The sequence below is a fragment of the Lissotriton vulgaris genome, chromosome 3_1 (genome assembly GCF_964263255.1).
Source record: "Lissotriton vulgaris chromosome 3_1, aLisVul1.2, whole genome shotgun sequence".
NCBI classification, from domain to species: Eukaryota; Metazoa; Chordata; class Amphibia; order Caudata; family Salamandridae; genus Lissotriton; species Lissotriton vulgaris.
Window position 1 is genome coordinate 1,217,073,504 of NC_141689.1, and position 20,077 is coordinate 1,217,093,580.

Here is a 20,077-nt window from a genome sequence, read left to right on the forward strand (position 1 = left end):
GCCGTGTCAATGTGGGGACACCTGAAGTACGTATGCACTGCTGGGTAATCAATAGTTGGTAGAGTTGACATCGTGTAGTGGAGGGGAATACAAAAAAACTTACAGGGTTCCCGGCCGGGAACCCCTGGAGAGGAGTGCAATGCAGGCAAATATGTGGAGAGAATTGGTCCAATGGATCCGTCGTATAAGAAGCAGGGGGCGGAAGGCGCACAGTGGCGCTCTGTCCTTATGAGTGGATGCTGGAAGGGGATCGATCGGTCATCGTACCAGCAGGACAAGCAGCACCACAGAGACCAGTATTCAACACAGCACACATTCAAGTGACTAGACCGTCAAGAATGAGCCACCGCCATTGACGTATAACTACCTCCTAATCCCCTTCCAGCATCCACTCGTAAGGACAGAGCGCCACTGTGCGCCTTCCGCCCCTGCTTCTTATACAACGGATCCATTGGACCGATCCTCTCCACATATTTGCCTGCCTTGCACTCCTCTCGAGGGGCTCCCGGCCGGGAATCCTGTGAGTTTTTTTGTATTCACCTCCACTACACGGTGTCACCTCTACCAACTATTGATTACCCAGCAATGCATACCTACTTCAGGTGTCCCCACATTGACACGTCCTGAAGAGACCCCGCATCCACCAAGGGTCGAAACGTCGTCGCCAATCAAAAAGAGACAGACCATGCATGATAGTTGCCCATGCTTCCAACTATTGTACAATTATTATAAACATTTCATTTCGGTTGTCTATTTCCGAAGAAAATCTTATACAAACAGAAACCGTTTTTTACGTTATTTATCTTTCACTATAGAAGTATAGGTTCTTTAAAAAATATTCACTTGGGACACATTTTCCACTTGATATATTGTGTATATATATTTTTTGTATACTATGTATTGTTAATCCCCACTGTCTAAGTGTGTATAAAATATGGAAATATCTTAACAACTGACCAAGTGTGTATGTAGCTCCTTTATTTGACGTCCAACTTAAACACCCATATTGCCATTGTGCACTCATACGTATTATATGTGTTCCATCTCTATCCACTGGAGCCGTTGTTGTTTTGCTATAACCTTATACCCAGGCTCCCAGTTAGTAGGGTTCCCTTGTTCTCCTTCCTAATAACAGAGGCCAGCAAGGCTGCTTCTGGAGCTCACTTGAAAACAGTGAGCTCCAACACCAGGTAGTGTCCGTGTTAGCAGTTGACACTCATTTAATCAGCTTGAGAAAGCATTGCCCTGCTCAGAGCCACTAGTGGCCACCTGCCTACAATTCCCTCCTGGATCATGTTTAAAGCTTTTTGTGCTGACACAGTGTTAGTACTGCATCAACTGCCAAGTACGCAAAACATGTCGCAGACAAGCAGGCACAAAGGTACTAGGATCAAAACCCACACCTGCCTGGTGACTAGCTTGTAAACATTCATAACTGATAACTTTTGGGTCTATTATGTTGAAATGTATCCACCACGCAGATCAATTCAACTTATATCCACGTGCAAAACAGCAAAAGTACAGGAAAATTCCCCTTATAAACATGCAATTCAATAAATAAAAAATAAAAAGGAAAACATAAAAACCTTTTAAATACATTTAATTGTAAATATTAACTGTAAAAGTAAAAATTAGCAAAAATATATGCAATCAACAAAACTACGAAACCAAATTTATATATTACAATCAACATAAAAAATAGCTTTATTAAAACTATACATTTGAATATAGAAATGATACACACATAAAAAATAATAGTTTAGCAATATAAAAAAGTACAAAAATTATATTAAAACAAGAAAACATTCTAAAAGTATATATATATGAATATAGTTCATATAAATATATATAAAATTCAAAAAACCTTTTTCTAAAAATAATATATACATTTAAAAAATCAAATATGAAAAAAACATAAAATTATACAACAATATTAAAAAGAATATAAATCCACTGTAACCGACTATAGGGAAACTGTTGGAGTTTGGAAGGGTTTAATTTTCTATTCCCACTTCAATACACACACAACAGTACAGAAGGAGTTGGACTTTGGAGGGGTAAGATTGACTAATCCCTACTCTAGTCTAAGCAACAGTAAGGAAAGTGTTGGACTTTGGAGGGGTCACATTTACTTTTCCTACTCCAGTCTGAGCAACAGAAGAGAAAATGTTGGACTTCGGAGGTGTTACATTTACTATAATTACTTCAGTCTAAACAACAGTTGGGGAAGTGTTGGGCTCTGAGAGGTTGGATTTACCTTCAATTCCAATGTATCCTACAGTAGTCAAAGTGTTGCAATTCAGACCGGTTAAATTTGCTATTCCCACTCCAGTCCAAACAACAGTAGGGAAAGGGTTGGACTTCAGAGGGGTTAGATTTACTATTCCCACTCCCGTCTAAGCAAGAGGAGGGAATGTATTGGACTTCAGAGGTGTTTTATTTACTATTCCCACTCCATTGGATGCAACAGTAGGGAAAGTGCTGAACTTCGTAAGGATTGCACATAGCATTCCAGCTGTTTATTATTGTATAGAAACTATTGAAAAACTTAATAATAATACACTTTTAAAAATCATATTTTTAAAAATATGATTATAAAAGTGTATTATTAAGTTTTTCAATGGTTTCTAGACAATATTAAACAGCTGGAATGCTATGTGCAATCATTACGAAGTACATATATATATCAAAACTAAATTCACTTCTCTCCCTACAACCCAACAAAACACAAACAGCAAGGGAAATTATATACAAAATAAGTAAATGAAAATATTATGTAAATTAAAAAATAAATAACAAATATAAAGCACATTTTTGATATATTATTATTAAATGCATCTAACAATACATTAATGAATACATAAAATAAAACAAATAAGGTAAATAATATAAATCAGCAAATAATAATACACTTCATTTATGATCAATTAAATTAAATTAGAATTAACAGTTCATTTAAAAAATATAATTCTCGGGGGGCGTGGCTAGCAGCCGATCATGGCGGCAGATTAGAGGACGAGCTCCGCGAGTAGAGGGGCCTCTCCTTAGATCCGTTTATTAATCTGAGCATTTTCAGGTCTCTGTCGGAGGGTCCCGACGCCCAGGACCAGGCAGGACCGGCGGCAGTAACTCCGGCTGGAAACTGAGACCGGGTGGCGAAGATATCGACGGATACCCCTGTGGCCTGTGAAATGACAAGGGTCCGGGGACAGCCGTATCCAGGGAGCCCGGCCGGAAGTGCCTGCAGCCTGGGCGAGACCCGCCGGAAGTGCCCTGTGGATGGTGAATGGGGACCACGGCGCCTTGAAGGACAGCAAGAAACTTGGATCGGCGCGGGCAGGCAGGGCGGAATCGAGTGTGGCAAGGAAGCGGCGGCTCGAGCTCCGTGAGGAAAAGCCGGAATGCTGGCTGAAGTGCAGGGACGGAGGATCCGCCGCAAGAGACATCGCTGCCATTTTGGGGCACCACGGCCGGCCAAGAGGACGAGCAGATCCTCTCTACAGTAATGAGTAGCGGCGCATTAATACTGCAGAGCGGGCGACGTGACCGCAAGAGATACCATTGAATAAGAGGGAGCCCCCAGCGCCGGCTCCGAAAGCAAAACCGAGTCCCGTGAACTGTCCTGCACCGCGGCGAACACGCGATAAGTGGAGCACCACCGGAGAGCCGCCTGGCTGAGATCCGCCCACCCTGGACTGCTCCTGGCCACACAGACATTGTGGAAATATGGCAGCATTGGTGCCTAGCGAGGAATAGCAGCGGTAACTGGGAGGTGGCAGAGGGTCACTCCTGTGGACTGGCGCACATCAGGGTCCCCTGGGCGGAATAGCGCGTTGAACAGCAATACAGCCCCGGGAGAGCACTGAGGAGCGAAGGCCGCATCAGGGGCACACAAAGACCTAAGGAACGACAGCAGACAGAGGTGCCTCCGCAAAACGCCCCTGGTACTGGCAATAGCCTAGGATTTGCCTGTGTGCTGAGATCAATCCTGCATCTCAAGTGCAGGGACAAGGGGACACCTGCGGCATACTGTTCAACTGAGGTGTCGTACAAGCGCCTGAGCGACTGCGGGCCCCCACGGGCAGCAGCAAGAGCCGACCTCTCCTAGTGGAAGTCAACTGAGGCACAGGGTACACGGGGATAACCCTAACAGAGACAGATCGGGGAAAGACACCAGCTTGAGGGGTGGCGACACGCTCTGGACCAGGCGTGTAGACTGGAGGAAACGGACTGCCCAACCACCTGGAGCTACAGCGGTGGGGTGCACCCGCCGGCTCGGATGGGAGAATTGTAGCACCACAGGACACCAAGTAAGGAACTGTGTCGCCTGCCTGACTGTTGTGGTGTGCACATTGACCACAAATCAACTGGGGGTGACATAGGAGAGCAGTCAGTTGCATCACAGACGACACATAAGATTGTTGGTGGCTCTTCCTGTGTCCTCCACCACACTGACAAATCGGAGGCCAAGAAAGACAGCGAGAGTCATAAGACACTGTGGAAGTCAGCATGGCGGGCAAGGATTCCAAAGGTGGCACGACGCAGACCCGCATTGACAAGCATGCCTGTGACAAGAGCACCTCCTCCCCAACGGAAGGGAGAACACCCGCCGGAAAACCAACAGACGGAATAGGAGGGAAAAAGGTGACACTGGACGACGTTATGCGGGCACTGACGCAGGTACAGGTTACGGTGGGCTCGATTTCTACCGAAATCACCCTGATAAGAGCGGACTTCCACAAAATGTCTGAGAAGGTGAGCTCGACGGCGGTGGTTACAAAATCGCTGGTGGAGGACGTGTCGGAGCTACAGACGACAATGGAGCAAGTGCAGGCGGAGAACAAAGCGCTGAGAAAGAGACTGGACGACCAAGAAGGGCGCTCCAGGAGAAACAACATCAGAATTCTTGGGGTTCCGGAGTCCGAAGGTAGTAGAGCGACGGATCTATTCGTGGAAGATCTGATCACAATGAAGCTTCAACTTAAGGGCCTATCCACCCTCTTTTCGGTTGAGAGAGCACACCGAGTTCCGGGAGGCCGGCCAAAACCAGGTGCAGCCCCATGACCCATTCTAGCTCGGCTGTTCAATTTTCGGGACAGAGACGCCATTCTGCAGGCGGCACGGGTTTCCCCTCCTGTTAAGATCCAAAATTCCATATTCAATGCTGTTCCCGGCCAGGTTGCGGGTGGTAGCGGACAACAGGACCTGGTTCTTTGATAATCCTGAGATAGCCCAGGACTGGCTGGAAGGATGGAGGCCGGCCACTCAGCCTCGCCGCTCAAACAGGAAACCTAGGGATCAGGACACAGAAGATCATGGAGGCTCCCAAGCCTCAGGGCGTATGGAGGTGGAACATTCGCCAGTGAGGGAAGGTGTGGACGACGACGCCGACGCGGAACAGTAACCACCCGGTGACTGCAGGACAATTGTTGAGCAAGCTAACTGCCTAACAGACTGCCGTTGGACACTGGACTGAGGGCCTCTGAGGAGGGTAAGAGAGGCCGCCGACTCCGAAGAGTACTTCACCCCAGCGAGCAAGTATTTTGTGTGGGGGATGGGTTAAGCTTCTGCTAAGTTGGGGGGCGGGCGGTTCAATGTCCGTGTAGCAGGGGGGCAGGGAGGGAGTTCAGGGGGGGTTGTTTCCGGGTTTTTCAACTCACAACAAAGGGTACTGTTTTCTAATTGTTCTAATTGTTTGACTCAAAGTAGTAGGGTAAGACACGACGACAGTGACACAATGACCGACCCGCAACAAGGGGTACTGCTTTCTACAAGGTTGACTCAAGGTGGAGGGATAAGACACGTTGACAGAGATAAGAGGAGAGACAGGCCACAATATGATTTACGTAGGTGCCCGCCCATGGCACGCACATACACTTCACTCCAAGATGGAAATGGCACAAGACACACAGGCTGACACCTTAGATAGAGGTTCCCGAACAACACCAGTGGCACCACTGCAATTACTGTCATGGAATGTACGGGGTCTGGGGGACAAGATTAAACGGGGACTGGTTATGCAGGGTATTAGGAGATTGGGTCTGGCATTAGTTCTTCTTCAGGAGGCACACCTGGTGGGCACTGCTAGTCAAGCATTAGATAGGCGGGGGTATCACATGATAGTGCACTCAGAGTTCACCTCAGGATCACGCGGGACGGGCATACTGCTGCGAAAATCATCTCCGTTTATACTTCAGACCACCAAAACAGATGACCAAGGCCGCTTGTCAGGACCCCTAATTTACAAGCCGCGACAACCACCTATGCACAGAATCACCGGGCAAGGCTGGAGCCAAAGACAAGTTCCTGGTCCCAGATGTTGAGGAAATGGAACCTCAAGATGGCCGCTGGGTTTCGCCGTGGTCAGCAGTCCAGTGTTTAGAGCCTCAAAAAGTCGAGTCCAGGTGAAGCGTGTGATAACTAGGAACTACGCACTTGACCGACGGCGTGTCCCAAAGAGGAAGCGCATTCTGAGTCTTGGAGGAATTTTGGTTTAGAGAAGCGTAGTAATCAGAGAAACTGTAACATTAAGCCCCAGAGTCCGTTTCCTAAATTCACTTGATTAGAGTTACCTCAGAGGCGCGAGAATAAACATAAGTATTATCGGAGAGAATTCTGTGGAGAAAAGCTTGAAGATTAACAGCACATTCCAGCTGCTTGAAGAGGAGTTTGGTGGCGTACTTACCCGCGATAGCTGCTTCGCGTCGGAACGTCTGTCAGGAGAGAGAAGAAGACGGAGATAAGTGATAATAACGTTCATGTACTCAGTTTAGACAAGATGATTAGAGACTGAAGTTATTCTTACCTTGTTAATGTGGAAGATAAAACCGCACAGCTGCAAACGCTAGAAACAGGAGCAGCAAGTAGTGAAAACCCTAGGAGGAAATATATGAAGAGCAGAATTTAGTTTAAAAGACAGGAGAAGGTTCACAGAGAGAATAAGTCAAAAAATAAGTAAGTCAGGAAACCTCATAATAAATATTACAGAGTAGCGCTAAGAAGTGGAGATTTTTCAGTGTAATGATTACATTTAATGTATTACAGTGAACAGAAAAGAATTACAAGAAGACAGGGAAAGGCACCCAGGATAGCTGAGCAGGAGAAGAGATAGAAAGTGAGTAGCGGGAGTAAAAATTAAGATAGAGGCAGGACAGAGAAGAGGACAGGTTAACATATAGTGTCATTGTGAATTACAGGACGAAATCATAAAGAAAAGTACAGCAGTATCCGGAGCCTTAACCAGAGAGACGAGAGGGTAAGACTCTTGGCAGAAATGGTAGGTGAGAATTAGGGATAGTAATAGGAGGAGTAGAGAGGGAGCCAGAGATACATAGTTAAGATTACTGTAATAATTTTCCCACAGGTTTTCCTAGCCAGTGAAGGTCTGCAGGTCGGACTGACGAGTGGAGCCATTCAAGAGGATCTCTTGTTGTTTGTTATTTTATCCACTTTCCCCTTCCCCCAGAGGTAATAGGTTGGAGTCTTATATATACTGAGCTCTAAGTTATTGCCTTAGGTGGATTCCGAAGCCAGCATCTCTGTTCCCGTGCAGCTACCAAGAGTATCCTTTTTGAGATCTGACAGAGTGAAGTGCCCAAGTTGCACCTTGCACCTGAACAGAGATGGCAGAGGTGATAAACCTGCAGGGTTTAGGAGTGATCTTAGACACGATACAGAAGGAGTTAAGTGCAGTTAGAGAGGAGAACCAAGATCTAAGATTGGAGAATGTGAATGCCAGAAAAGAAACAGCGGAATTAGCACACAGACTTAGACAGCCCCTTAGTACAGGACCGGAAACTCAGAACCCCTTGTCAGATAGTACAAATAAAATGAGCACCCAAGTGATCCATTCCTTGTCCCCAGTAATACCCTTGGCAGCCCCAGAGCGATTTAGTGGGGATCCACAAAAGGCACAAATATTTATAACTCAGTGTTCCCTACATTACATGTGCCGCCCTTCAATTTTCCCTGACGCACAATCTAAGGTCGCATTTGCATTATCCTATCTGAGCGGGGACGCTGCAGCCTGGTCCATGCCACTCATCACCAGAAACAATCCAATCTTAAGAAATTATGAGGAATTTAAGGATGAGGTTTTACAAATATTCGACAGGAGAAGAATATCTCAAATCGTTGACAATGAGCTCCTCGATTTGAAACAAGGGAACCGAGATCTGGTGGGTTACCTGGCCCAATTCAACAAGCTAGTGGTAGAGACAAACTGGCCCGAGAGTAAGCGAGCAGCAGTGTTCTACCGCAGCTTAAAAGACAAACTCAAAGACGCCTTGGCCGGGATTCCAAATAGACCCACCGAGATATCTGCGTTGGTGGACCTTGTACTAGAGATAGACTTCCGGCAAGGGGAAAGAAAGGGTGAAAAAGGAGAGATTTACGACCGACGGTTCCAAGATTTGATCGGGCTCGATCAGAAACTAGTCGAAGTAACGAAGGTTCTTTAGGGGTCAAACCAATGCAAATCGGAACAATCCGTGGACCTCTGTCCAAGGAAGAGAAGGACGGGTAATTTATGCATGTACTGCGGAGCTGGGGGCCACTTTGTCAGGAATTGCCAAAAGAAACACAAGATTAACTACAAGCCGAAGGAAAACTAGTTGCACTACCTGTAAGAGGAGTCGAACAGGTGGGTGCGATTCTAGAAAAGACTCCAGAAGAACATCGAGTGGCCAATACACTACAGTCGGCAGCTCCTCATCTAAATTTATCGATGGAAGTGAAATTTAGACACATAACTTTACCCGGGGTGTCGGTAATGATAGACTCTGGCGCCACTGGGAACTTTTGGGATTTGAGATTTGCTCGTAAGGTAGGAATACAGGCGATTATGAAGAGTAAAAGTGAACCTGTAAGAGCCGTGGATGGAACTAATCTGTCATCTGGTCCCATAATTAGCCACACTGAAGTAATCCATCTTGCCTCCGATAGTGGCCATGAAGAAAGGATCCAGTTCAACTTGATAGATGCTCCCCAGTTTGAATTAATCCTAGGCCTTCCTTGGCTCACTGAGCACAACCCCACAATTGATTGGAATAAACGAACAATTAAGATGGATTCAAAATACTGTCTGGAAAACTGTTTTGGACATAAAGAAAGAGGATTAGAGATCGAAATCAGCCCGTCTCATTCCCTATGTCAACTGGAAGGATCGATATGCATAATCAGTGCTCAATAAGTTCCAGAAGAATACTCAGAGTTCCATGAGGTGTTCAACGAAGTTGAAGCTGAACAATTGCCCCATACAGAGATTATGACTGCAAGATAGAGATCGAACCCAGAACCAACTTGCCTGTAGTCGGGTATATGCCTTGACTGAGAAGGAACATCGTCACCTCAAGGAGTATCTAGACAAATATCTAGCTAACGGATTCATTTGGCCTTCCCAATCTCCAGTATCGTCGCCCTTTTTCTTTGTGCCGAAAAAAGAGGCAGACTTGAGAAGCTTTATTGACTATAGAGCCATTAATAGGATCACCAAGAAAAACAGGTATCCACTACCCCTAATATTGGTGTTATTAGATCAAGTGAAAGGAGCTCAAGTATATACGAAGCTCGACCTAAGGGGAGCCTACCACTTGGTCAAGATGAGAGAGGGCGACGAGTGGAAGACGGCCTTCTGGACCCGTTTCGGATTGTTTGAATACCAAATCATGCCCTATGGGCTCTGTAATGCCCCGGCGGCATTTCAACATTTCATAAACGATGTACTGAAAGAATTCATAGACCAATGCGCCATTGTGTACATTGATGACATTTTGATTTACTCTGCAGACCAAGAAAGACACAAGGAGCAGGTCAGGGGGGTCTTTAGAAAGCTGAAAGAAAACAGATAATTTGTAAAATTGGAAAAATGCGCGTGTAACGTGACTCAAGTGGAATTTTTCGGTTTCGTTATTTCGCCAACAGGAATACTTATGGACCAACGAAAGATCGAATAGGTGGTTAAGTGGAAGTCTCCAGAAAGTGTTAAGGAGGTCCAAATTTCATTGGATTCGCTAACTTTTACTGCAGATTTATCAGCGAATTTTCTCACAAAATCTTGCCACTTACCAAGTTGCTGAGGAAAGGTATTCAATTAAATTGGACCCAAGAAGCTGAGGAAGCATTCAATTCCTTGAAGCAGGACTTCACTACGGCCCCAATTCTTTAGCATGCTGATCCCAACGAACCTTTTTACGTAGAAACTGATGCTTCAGACCAAGCAGTAGGACGAGTCCTATCTCAGCGAAATAAGGTGTCTGGACAATTGCACCCGGTGGCCTACAGATCAAGGAAATTATCTCCGACTGAGTGTAACTATATGTAGGAACTGGGGTCACCAGTTCCCCGGGGGTAGCCTGGCACGAGCAGGTAGGCACCCAAAAGCTTAGGTGTTAAGTGACTACACAGCACACGCATCCACTGAGACAATAAAGGGCACGCAATGACTGACGCCACTCCAGTGAGTTTGATTAAAAATCAAATAACTTTTATATAAGATTAAGGTTCAGGAGTGGAAAATCACAGTATCTATTACTCATCAAAGCATTTCATTAGAGGGGAGTAAAGGGAGCAGTTGAATAATCAGTTTAACATGTTGCAATAACATTTCATTGGAGAATTAGCATTTCATTAGTGAACAATGAGCATTTCATGAAAGAATTAGCATGGACAACCAGCTCATCAGGTAAGGATGAGCATATCCTGTAGCAAGTGTCCACAGGTCTTCAGGTAAGTAACCTGTTCAGTAGGTAAAGCAAATGACCTCTCACCAAGCAAGGGTGAACGTTACATAAACTCTTTAGCAGGACTAAACAGTGCATTAAATGAAGATAAAACCTTTAGTTAAATGTAAAACATTTCCTTAGCCGCTGCCTTCGGTTAGAATAACTCTTTCCCTGTATCAGGAGTAAAACAGGTCATCGAAGGTAAAACATGTCCTCAATCAGAGGGAGCACCTCATAAGGTAAACATGACCATTTCATCATCAATGCAGCACATTTCAATAATCATTTCAGGAAAGAAATAACGTTTCTTTACACCGCAGTGAACCTTCAAATTAGCTGGAGTAAAACATTTCATTAGTCAGGTATGAACATCTTGTTAGACAGCAATCCCCATCTCATCAAAGGTTGGGCCTCATTAGGTAACAATGGACATCTCATGAAAGATTGGGCAAGAGAACTAACACCTTATCCGGTAAGCCAGCATCTCCTTAGGGGAGCAAAGGGTGCAGTTCATTGATCACTGCAGCATTCTTCAATAGCTATTTCATTAAGGGATTGCACATTTCAGTATTCAGTAATAACCATGTCACTATCTAACTGTAGAACTTCAGGAAAGGCTGCATTAGGCAGGAGTAAAGCATTTCCTTAATCAGACGTAAACCTTTCAATAATCGCTTTAAGCAGAAATACACATTTCCCTGGCTAGGAATAACAATTTCATTGACCAAAAGTATCCTCTCTGTAATCACTTTGCGCAAGGGTAAATATCTCTTTACTCATTTCCTTAGGAATAGCCTCCTCACTGAGCAGGTGGCATTAACATTTAACAAGGCATTAACAGACCCCTAGCCAGGGGTTAGCTCTCCTAACTGAGGGCATTCAGGATATGCAGCATCAACATTTCATTGACCAGGAGTAAACATCCCCTTAGGCATAAGTAAAACGTTTCATTAGCCAGGCCCCAGGGACAATTATCATGCAAAAAAACCTTTTTGAGGTAACCTTAGTAGTGGTCTAAACTGGGGCAATAAAACAACATAGTTCCCGCATTACCTGTTCCCCTCAGGGGTCAACTTTTGTTAACTGAGGTCCCCATGGTGTCCTTTGGGGGCCCTGGCTCAGTTCCAGTAGGTGAAGGGGCCAATGGGGGCCAACAGGGCCCAATTTCAACTTTCCCCCAGGGAGAGGCGAACTCGGGGCCTCCTCCGGCCTTCCGCCCACCTCCCCGGGGATTACCTGCCTCTTCGGCTCCTCGGGGAGCTCTTGCGGTGATTCCTGCTAGTCAGGATGAGGGAGGGGGCTGGCGCTTTTCTGCGGCCCTCCTCGTCGGTTACAGGCCCTTCGGGGGGCTGCGCTGGCAGGCGGGGGCTCTTGGGCTCCTTCCAAGCCCTCTGGCGGTTTGTGGGCCAGTCAGGGGAGGCCCGCCCTACTCCGGCACTCTTCTTGGGGCCTCCTCGCAGCCCTGATATTGATCCGGTCTTCTGGGAGGCCTCTCACGGGCCGGGGGCCAATAGCCGGCCTGATCTGAGGGGTGTCGGGCGCCGGCCGCCAATCACAGCGCGGCCGGCGAGGAGGTAGGGAAGAGGCCCAATTGTATTGCCGCAATGGCGGGGGCAGGGCTTGGCGCACCCCCATCACGTGAGGCGGATACCAGCTTCAAGGCCTGTCAGGCCCAGCGCGGCCGGACAGGAATCCCGGCGGCCCTCTCCTGCCACCGGGGGCCGCCGTAACGAGACACACAACAGGGCCGAGGCTCCCCGACGATCGCGGCGGCCTCCCCAAGGCTCCGGGGGCCGCCGCAAGGACCACATATGCGATCGGGCCAGGCGCGGCCCACAGCAACACGGCGGCGGCCCTCTCCTGGCATCGAGGGCCGCCCGGGGAAAGTCACCACACGGACAGGGCAGTCCCGCCCACACGGACGTCCTGGGCTGCGGCGGTGAGTTCAGCAGCGCTTCGGGGCCCAACACAGCGCTAGACTGCTCGACAGCACTCTTGGCATTTGGGGGTTATGGCGCTTCGAGGAGACAGCGCTCCCGGGCACACACGTAGCGCTGGGCAATGAGCAGGATACAGCGCTTCACAGGTCACAGCAGGGGAGCGCTGGGGAGCAGCACAGTTTGGCTCAGTTTCAGTTAGGTTTGCATTGCAGACAATGCAGGGCAAGCAGCCCAAGTAGACAGGCCGTCCAGCAGTTCAGGGCTAGCGCTAAGCAGAGCTAGTGTTTAGGATTCACTTCAGTGGGCACTTTCCTCAAGACAGCAATTCTGCCAATTCAGTCAGGGGGGAGACAAGGCAGGGGGCGCAGGTGCAGCACAGTCCAATACCTGGTTGTCTCCCCAGCAGTCCTCTGGTAATTAGAAGGTCTTCTTGGCGCTTGATGGATTTGGCTCCCTTGTAAATAGCAGTTTCTTGTTTCTGGTTTCTTGTTTCTTGAAGGGGGGTTGAGTTGAGGGCTGCTGACAGGAATCTTCAGCAGGTCACTGTAGGTGGTCCCTGGGTTCCCCTTCTGCCGGGCCAGATCAGTGGGCTAGCTCAGGGTACTTCACTCAACTTAAGAGGCAGCACCTAAGTCCTGTCACTCCCAGTGGCATAAGTCCCTGACTAGGCCCTACCGCCTAAATCTCCTGCGTGGGTCCCCCAGGTCAGTGATGCCCCAACTGACTGGAAAGTTTTTCTCCCTTTCCTTATATAGGCCCAGGTCATGTGACCACCCTCTGAGGCGGCAAAACTAGGCTCCGCCCCTATTCTAGAAGGTGCCAGGAGCTTCCCTATTCTAACTGTGGGCAGGCAAGTCCAACACTATACCATCACAGAAAAGGAGTTGTTGGCGATTAAGGACACCTTTAAAGAGTGGAGACATCACCTCATGGGGGCCCAACATCAAGTGACAGTCTTTACTGACCATCGCAATTTGAAATTCCTGAAGACTGCTCGGACATTGACTCCTCGGCAGTTGAGTTGGTCGCTGTATTTCGCTGACTATGATTTCATAATTACATTCCGACCAGGAGCACAAAACGGAAAGGCGGATGCCTTGTACAGAATTGGCACAGAGAATCAGAAAATGCCCGTGGAAAATCAATCCATCATACCAAGAGAGAAGATTATTGGTGCCGCCACTTCAATAGGTTTGGAAACCAGTATTTCGGAGATAATGACGCCAGATGCGATGGAAGCATGGGCAAGAGAGGAAGAAGGAAGGAAAGTTGTTGGTCAACTCCCTTACTTTCATGAAAGTCTGTATATCCCTACGGAAGAGCTACAGTCGCAGGTCATGCAAGAAAATCAGGATGTGAAATTGGCTGGACATAAGGGAGAGGCAAAAACCAAGGAACTAATTAAGCGGCATTATTGGTGGCCAGAGATGAACAAGGATATTGAGAACTACGTCAAGACTTGCGAGGTCTGTGCACAGGGAAAATCTGAACGGCAAGCCCCTAAAGGTTTACTACAACCCCTGCCTACACCACCTTTCCCCTGGCACACTGTAACATTGGACCTCATCACTGAGTTATCACTTAGTAAGGGCTATGACACTATATATGTAGTGGTAGACTCTTTCTCAAAATTGGCATATTTCACAGCCCTGAAGGGGATTCCATCTGCCAAACAGTTAGCTTCACATTTTAGTACAGACATAGTAAAAATACATGGCATACCCAAGGTTGTGATCTCTGATAGGGGAACACAATTCATTTCCCATTTTTGGAAATCCTTTATGGTGAGCTTAGGAACCGAAGTAAGATACTCCACTAGCTACCATCCCGAGACTGATGGCCAAACAGAACGAGTGAACCAAGAATTGGAACAGTACTTACGACTGTTTCTTCTGAAACAGGAGGGGTACTGGGTAGATTACTTGTGGGCAGCAAAGTTCGCCCACAATAATACTAAAAATGTGTCCACAGGTTTTCTACCTTCTATATGAACAATGGAAGATATCTGAATTCAACCCTTAGACAGGTAGATTTATCAGTCCCAGCAGTTCAGGATATGGTGTCCCATCTAGAACAGATACACCAAGATGCCATAGAAAGTCTCCAAAGAGCAAAAGAGAAATATAAAGGTTATGCAGATAAGAAGAGGCGAGAGGGTCCAAAACTAGAGAAAGGAGATAAGGTATGGTTAAGTACCAAGAATTTAAGGTTGAAAGGAAACCGAAAGTTCCAGCCTCGATTTATTGGTCCTTACCCAGTGGAGAAACAGATAAATTAAGTATCCTGTAGGCTACCCTTACCGTCGAGACTTAAGATTCATCCAGTTTTCCATGTTTCATTGTTGAAGAAGGCCCCAAACAATTTGCGGAAGACACTTCCATCAAAACCCATCAATCTAGAGACAGGAACCGAGTACGAAGTCAAAAAATTTGAAAGGGAAATTGTTCTATCTCATAGATTGGAAGGGGTACGGTCCTGAAGAGTGATCTTGGGAACGCGAAGAGGATGTTCATGCTCCCAGATTGGTTAAATCATTTCATCAACGCTTCCCCACAAAACCAAGAGGGAAAGATTCTACCTTGTTGGGGGCTACTGTCAGGACCCCTAACTTACAAGCTGTGACAACCACCTATGCACAGAATCACCGGGCAAGGCTGGAGCCAAAGACAAGTTCCTGGTCCCAGATGTTGAGGAAATGGAACCTCAAGATGGCCGCTGGGTTTTGCCGCGGTCAGCAGTCCAGTGTTTAGAGCCTCAAACAGTCGAGTCCAGGTGAAGCGCGTGATAACTAGGAACTAAGCACTTCACCGTAGGCGTGTCCTGAAGAGGAAGCGCATTCTGAGTCTTGGAGGAATTTTGGTTAAGAGAAGCTTAGTAATCAGAGAAATGGTAACATTAAGCCCCCGAGTCAGTTTCTAAAATTCGCTTGATTAGAGTTACCTCAGAGGCGCGAGAATAAACATAAGTATTATCAGAGAGAATTCTGAGGAGAAAAGCTTGAAGATTAACAGCGCATTCCGGCTGCTTGAAGAGGAGTTAGGTGGCGTACTTACCCGCGATAGCTGCTTCGCGTCTGAATGTCTGTCAGGAGAGAGAAGAAGACGGAGATAAGTGATAATAGCGTTCATGTACTCAGTTAAGACAAAATGATTAGAGACTGAAGTTATTCTTACCTTGTTAATGTGGAAGATAAAACCGCACAGCTGCAAACGCTAGAAACAGGAACAGCAAGTAGTGAAAACCCTAGGAGGAAATATATTAAGAGCAGAATTTAGTTTAAAAGACAGGAGAAGGTTCACAGACAGAATAAGTAAAAAAATAAGTAAGTCAGGAAACCTCATATTAAATATTACAGAGTAGCGCTAAGAAGTGGAGATTTTTCAGTGTAACGATTACATTTAATGTATTACAGTTAACAGAAAAGAATTACAAGAAGACAGGAAAAGGCACTCAGGATAGCTGAGCAGGAGAACAGATAGAAAGTGAGTAGCGGGAGTAAGAATTAAGATAGAGGCAGGACAGAGAAGAGGACAGGTTAACATATAGTGTCATTGTGAATTACAGGACGAAATCATAAAGAAAAGTACAGCAGCATCCGGACCCTTAACCAGAGAGAAGAGAGGGCAAGACTCTTGGCAGAAATGGTAGGTGAGAACTAGGGATAGTAATAGGAAGAGTAGAGAGGGAGCCAGAGATACATAGTTAAGATTACTGTAATAATTTTCCCACAGGTTTTCCTAGCCAGTGAAGGTCTGCAGGTCGGACTGACGAGCGGAGCCATGCAAGAGGATCTCTTCTTGCTGTTTGTTATTTTATCCACTTTCCCCTTCCCCCAGAGGTAATAGGTTGGAGTCTTATATATACTGAGCTCTAAGTTATTGCCTTAGGTGGATTCAGAAGCCACCATCTCTGTTCCCGTGCAGCTACCAAGAGTATCCTTTTTAAGATCTGACACCGCTTTGCGGCGGCGCACGGGCAGTGGGAAGGCAAACCGCTAAATGTAGTGCTTGTTTACATTCCACCAGCACTCCACACAATCGCCTTTCCCGACCTAGGGAAATTCCTCCTGGAGCTCCCGGAGAGTGACCTTATTATTGGTGGGGGACTCAAAGCAGTTTCACATAACACGCAGGATCGTTTCCCTGTTCGAGCACAGATGCCTCGTCCCTCCCGGATCAGCGAATTTCTTGAGGCGCAAGGGCTGGTAGACATCTGGCGGTGCATGCACCCTGACGAACAGCAGTACACGTACTACTCCGCTACTCATAATAGTTTGTTCGCATCAACTACTTTCTCACCCTGGGCGACAGCCTCCTCACCATAGATGAAGTGCAGATCAGACCAAGGGGAATATCGGACCACTCACCACTGACACTAACTTTGTCTTGCCCGGAGAGGGCCCGTAAAAGAATATATCCAATTTACCCGGGATACCATAAGGTGCCGTCCATACGGAAGGAACTGAAAAAGGTGACCCGGTACTATTTCGCAGAAAACGCGGCCACGGTTTTATGGAAAGCCTACAAAACAGTTCTGAGAGGGCAAGCCATCTCGACCCTAGCGGGATACAAGCGCACGCAGAGAAGAGAACTAGTAGAACTAGAGCTAGAACTTAACACGGCGAACGCAGCACACATGGCAAACCCGACGGCAGACACACTACACTCGCTTCAACTTTGCCAACAGCTCCATGGCGACCACTTGAGGCGGCGAACAGTAGAAAACATTACGGCGACCACACATAGAATATATGACGTAGGGGATTAGGCGAGTAAACTCCTGGCCTGGTTGGACAAAAAGAAGGGTGGAAGTAGGAGTATACTGCAATTGCATGATGCTGACGGGATGTTACACACGCGCCCATCGGCGATAGTCGACGCGCTTGCCGACCACTTTCAGGAGGTATACACCCCTGACGTTGAAGTAACGGCGGGGGCGGCAATGGTGACTCTTCGCGAAGTACCGAAACCGACCCTATTACAGGAGGCGGTGGATGAACTTGAAGCCGAATTGCCACCTGAGGAGGTACAATTGGCCATTAATGCGATACATTCCGGCAAGGCACTTGGCCCTAACGGAATCCCTATCGAATGGTATAAGGCAATGTCGGAAACGCTAAGTACGCCCCTGCTGGGTATGTACATGGAGAGCCTTCAGCGGGAGATCCTACCTCTAGACCAGCGGATGGCGACCATTGTGGCAATTCCGAAGCCGGGCAAGCCGCCCACTGAGTGTGCGTCATATCGCCCGATATCACTCCTCAATGCAGAATCCTAAATTCTGGCGAAACTACTGGCTACGAGATTAATGCCACACCTCGTACAACTTATCCACCCAGACCAATCAGGCTTTATGCCGCACAGGAGTAGGCGTTGAACCTACATAGGGTGCACGGAGCGGTGGCGCACGCGCTGCTGTTGACGGAACCGGCATCCATCCTGTCATTGGATTCCAGGATGGCATTCGATATGGTGGAATGGCAGTATCTCTTCGCGGTGCTTGCCCACATGGGCTTTGGCCCTAAATTAATTTCCTGGATACGGCTCTTATGTATGAGTCCAGTGGCACACGTGGCGGCGAACGGCCACATTTCCCGTGAGATACCATTGGCTTGGGGGATGAGGCAGGGATGCCCGCTCTCACCTCTGCTATTCGCGTTAGTCCTAGACCCACTGGCCACCGTAATTAGAACTACCCCGTTATTGAGAGGGATACGCTGGGGGGAAAACTGGGAGGACAGAGTCTCCCTCTATGCTGATGACATGCTGATATACTTGACGGACCCGGAGAAGGGTATCCCGGAGCTCCTGGCACTGTGTAACGCACACGGGCTGGTATCTGGGTATACGATTAATTGGACAAAATCAGTAATCTACGGGCTAAGGGGTCCTTCTCCGACTCTTCCCAGTGACTGCCCGCTAGCAGTAGTGGATACCTCCTTTAAATACTTGGGGATCCACGTCACGCTCAGCCCCGCAGACTTTTATGAGCGAAATTTGCTGCCACCACTTACTCGATTAAGGAATGATGTGAGACACTGGAAGGCCCTTCCTCTGACGCTGTTGGGGCGGGCAGCGCTGTTTAAAATGATGGCGCTGCCATGTTTTCTTTATGTGCTTGAGAATGCACTAACCCTGGTGCCACCACGATATTTCCAAAAAGTGACGGCAATGGTGACTGGTTTATTATGGGGCGACCGCCCAGCCCGGATAGCGCATCTGAAGCTCAATAGAAGCTGGTACAACGGTGGGATTGCCCTGCCAAATATACAATTGTATTACTGGGCGGCACACCTTAAGGTTCTCAACCAATGGGTCCGACTAAACACACAGTGACACTGTGGCACAAAGCACAGATGAGGCTTAAGTGGGGGGGAGTCATAACGAAACTAACACCCCTATGGGACACTAAGGCATTGGGTCACCTACGACACAGCAAGGGATTTACTCAGTGGGACAATATAGGAATCTCCACAGTGGGAGACATGTGGACAAAGGAAGGGGTGGTCCTGTTCTCACACCTCCAGCAACAGTACAACCTGGGTCCCAACGAAACCTACCGATATGTCCAAATTAGGCACGCACTGATGACAGCACTTGCGGCAGGTACAGAGGTCCCGGATTCCTCTCCGCTGGAGGATCGCCTACTTACTGATTACATGCAGACTAGCGCCACCTCCGTTCACATACCGTAAGCTGCTGAATAACGTGCCAGACCCCTTGGGCAAACTGCGGGAAAAATGGGTGGGCGAACTAGGTCATATGGATGAGACGGACTGGACCGCTGCGCTGGCGTCCCCAAGGGAAGCGGGCATTTCGGCTAGATGCCGACTGGTGCAGCTTAAGATACTGCACCGGGTATACTTTACGAGGGCCACACTACATAAACTGCTCGGGTCGACCACCCGTATTGTCTTAGGGGCTGTGGAGAGGAAGGTACCTTCTTGCATACACTCTGGGAGTGCCCGATTATCACTGACTACTGGCGGCAGGTGTTGCGCACCATCTCCCAAGCTCTAGAGGTATCACTTACACCCGACCCAAGTGCGTGCCTGCTGAGTGTGTGGGGCCGGAATGACCTAACGCGCCAGGGACAACTGTGGCCCATTGTGGGTATCATAGTCGCCAAGCGAGATATAGCACAGAGATGGGGGGCGGTGGAATCACCGACTTTGGTGCAATGGTGCAGAAATATGGATATGCTTATGGTGACTGAACGAGCGGTGTACAAAATGAGAGCCAACCCTCGCAAGTGGAACAAGATCTGGCAACCTTGGAATAGTTACCGGGGAGACCTGTGTGAACCTCTGTTGGAGGAAGACATTGAAAGGATGAGGAGGAAGTAGACTGAATAGCTCCGATCGATGACTGGCAAGAGTGATGAAAGGGTATAGTAGGGGCTCCTAGACTGCCGGAA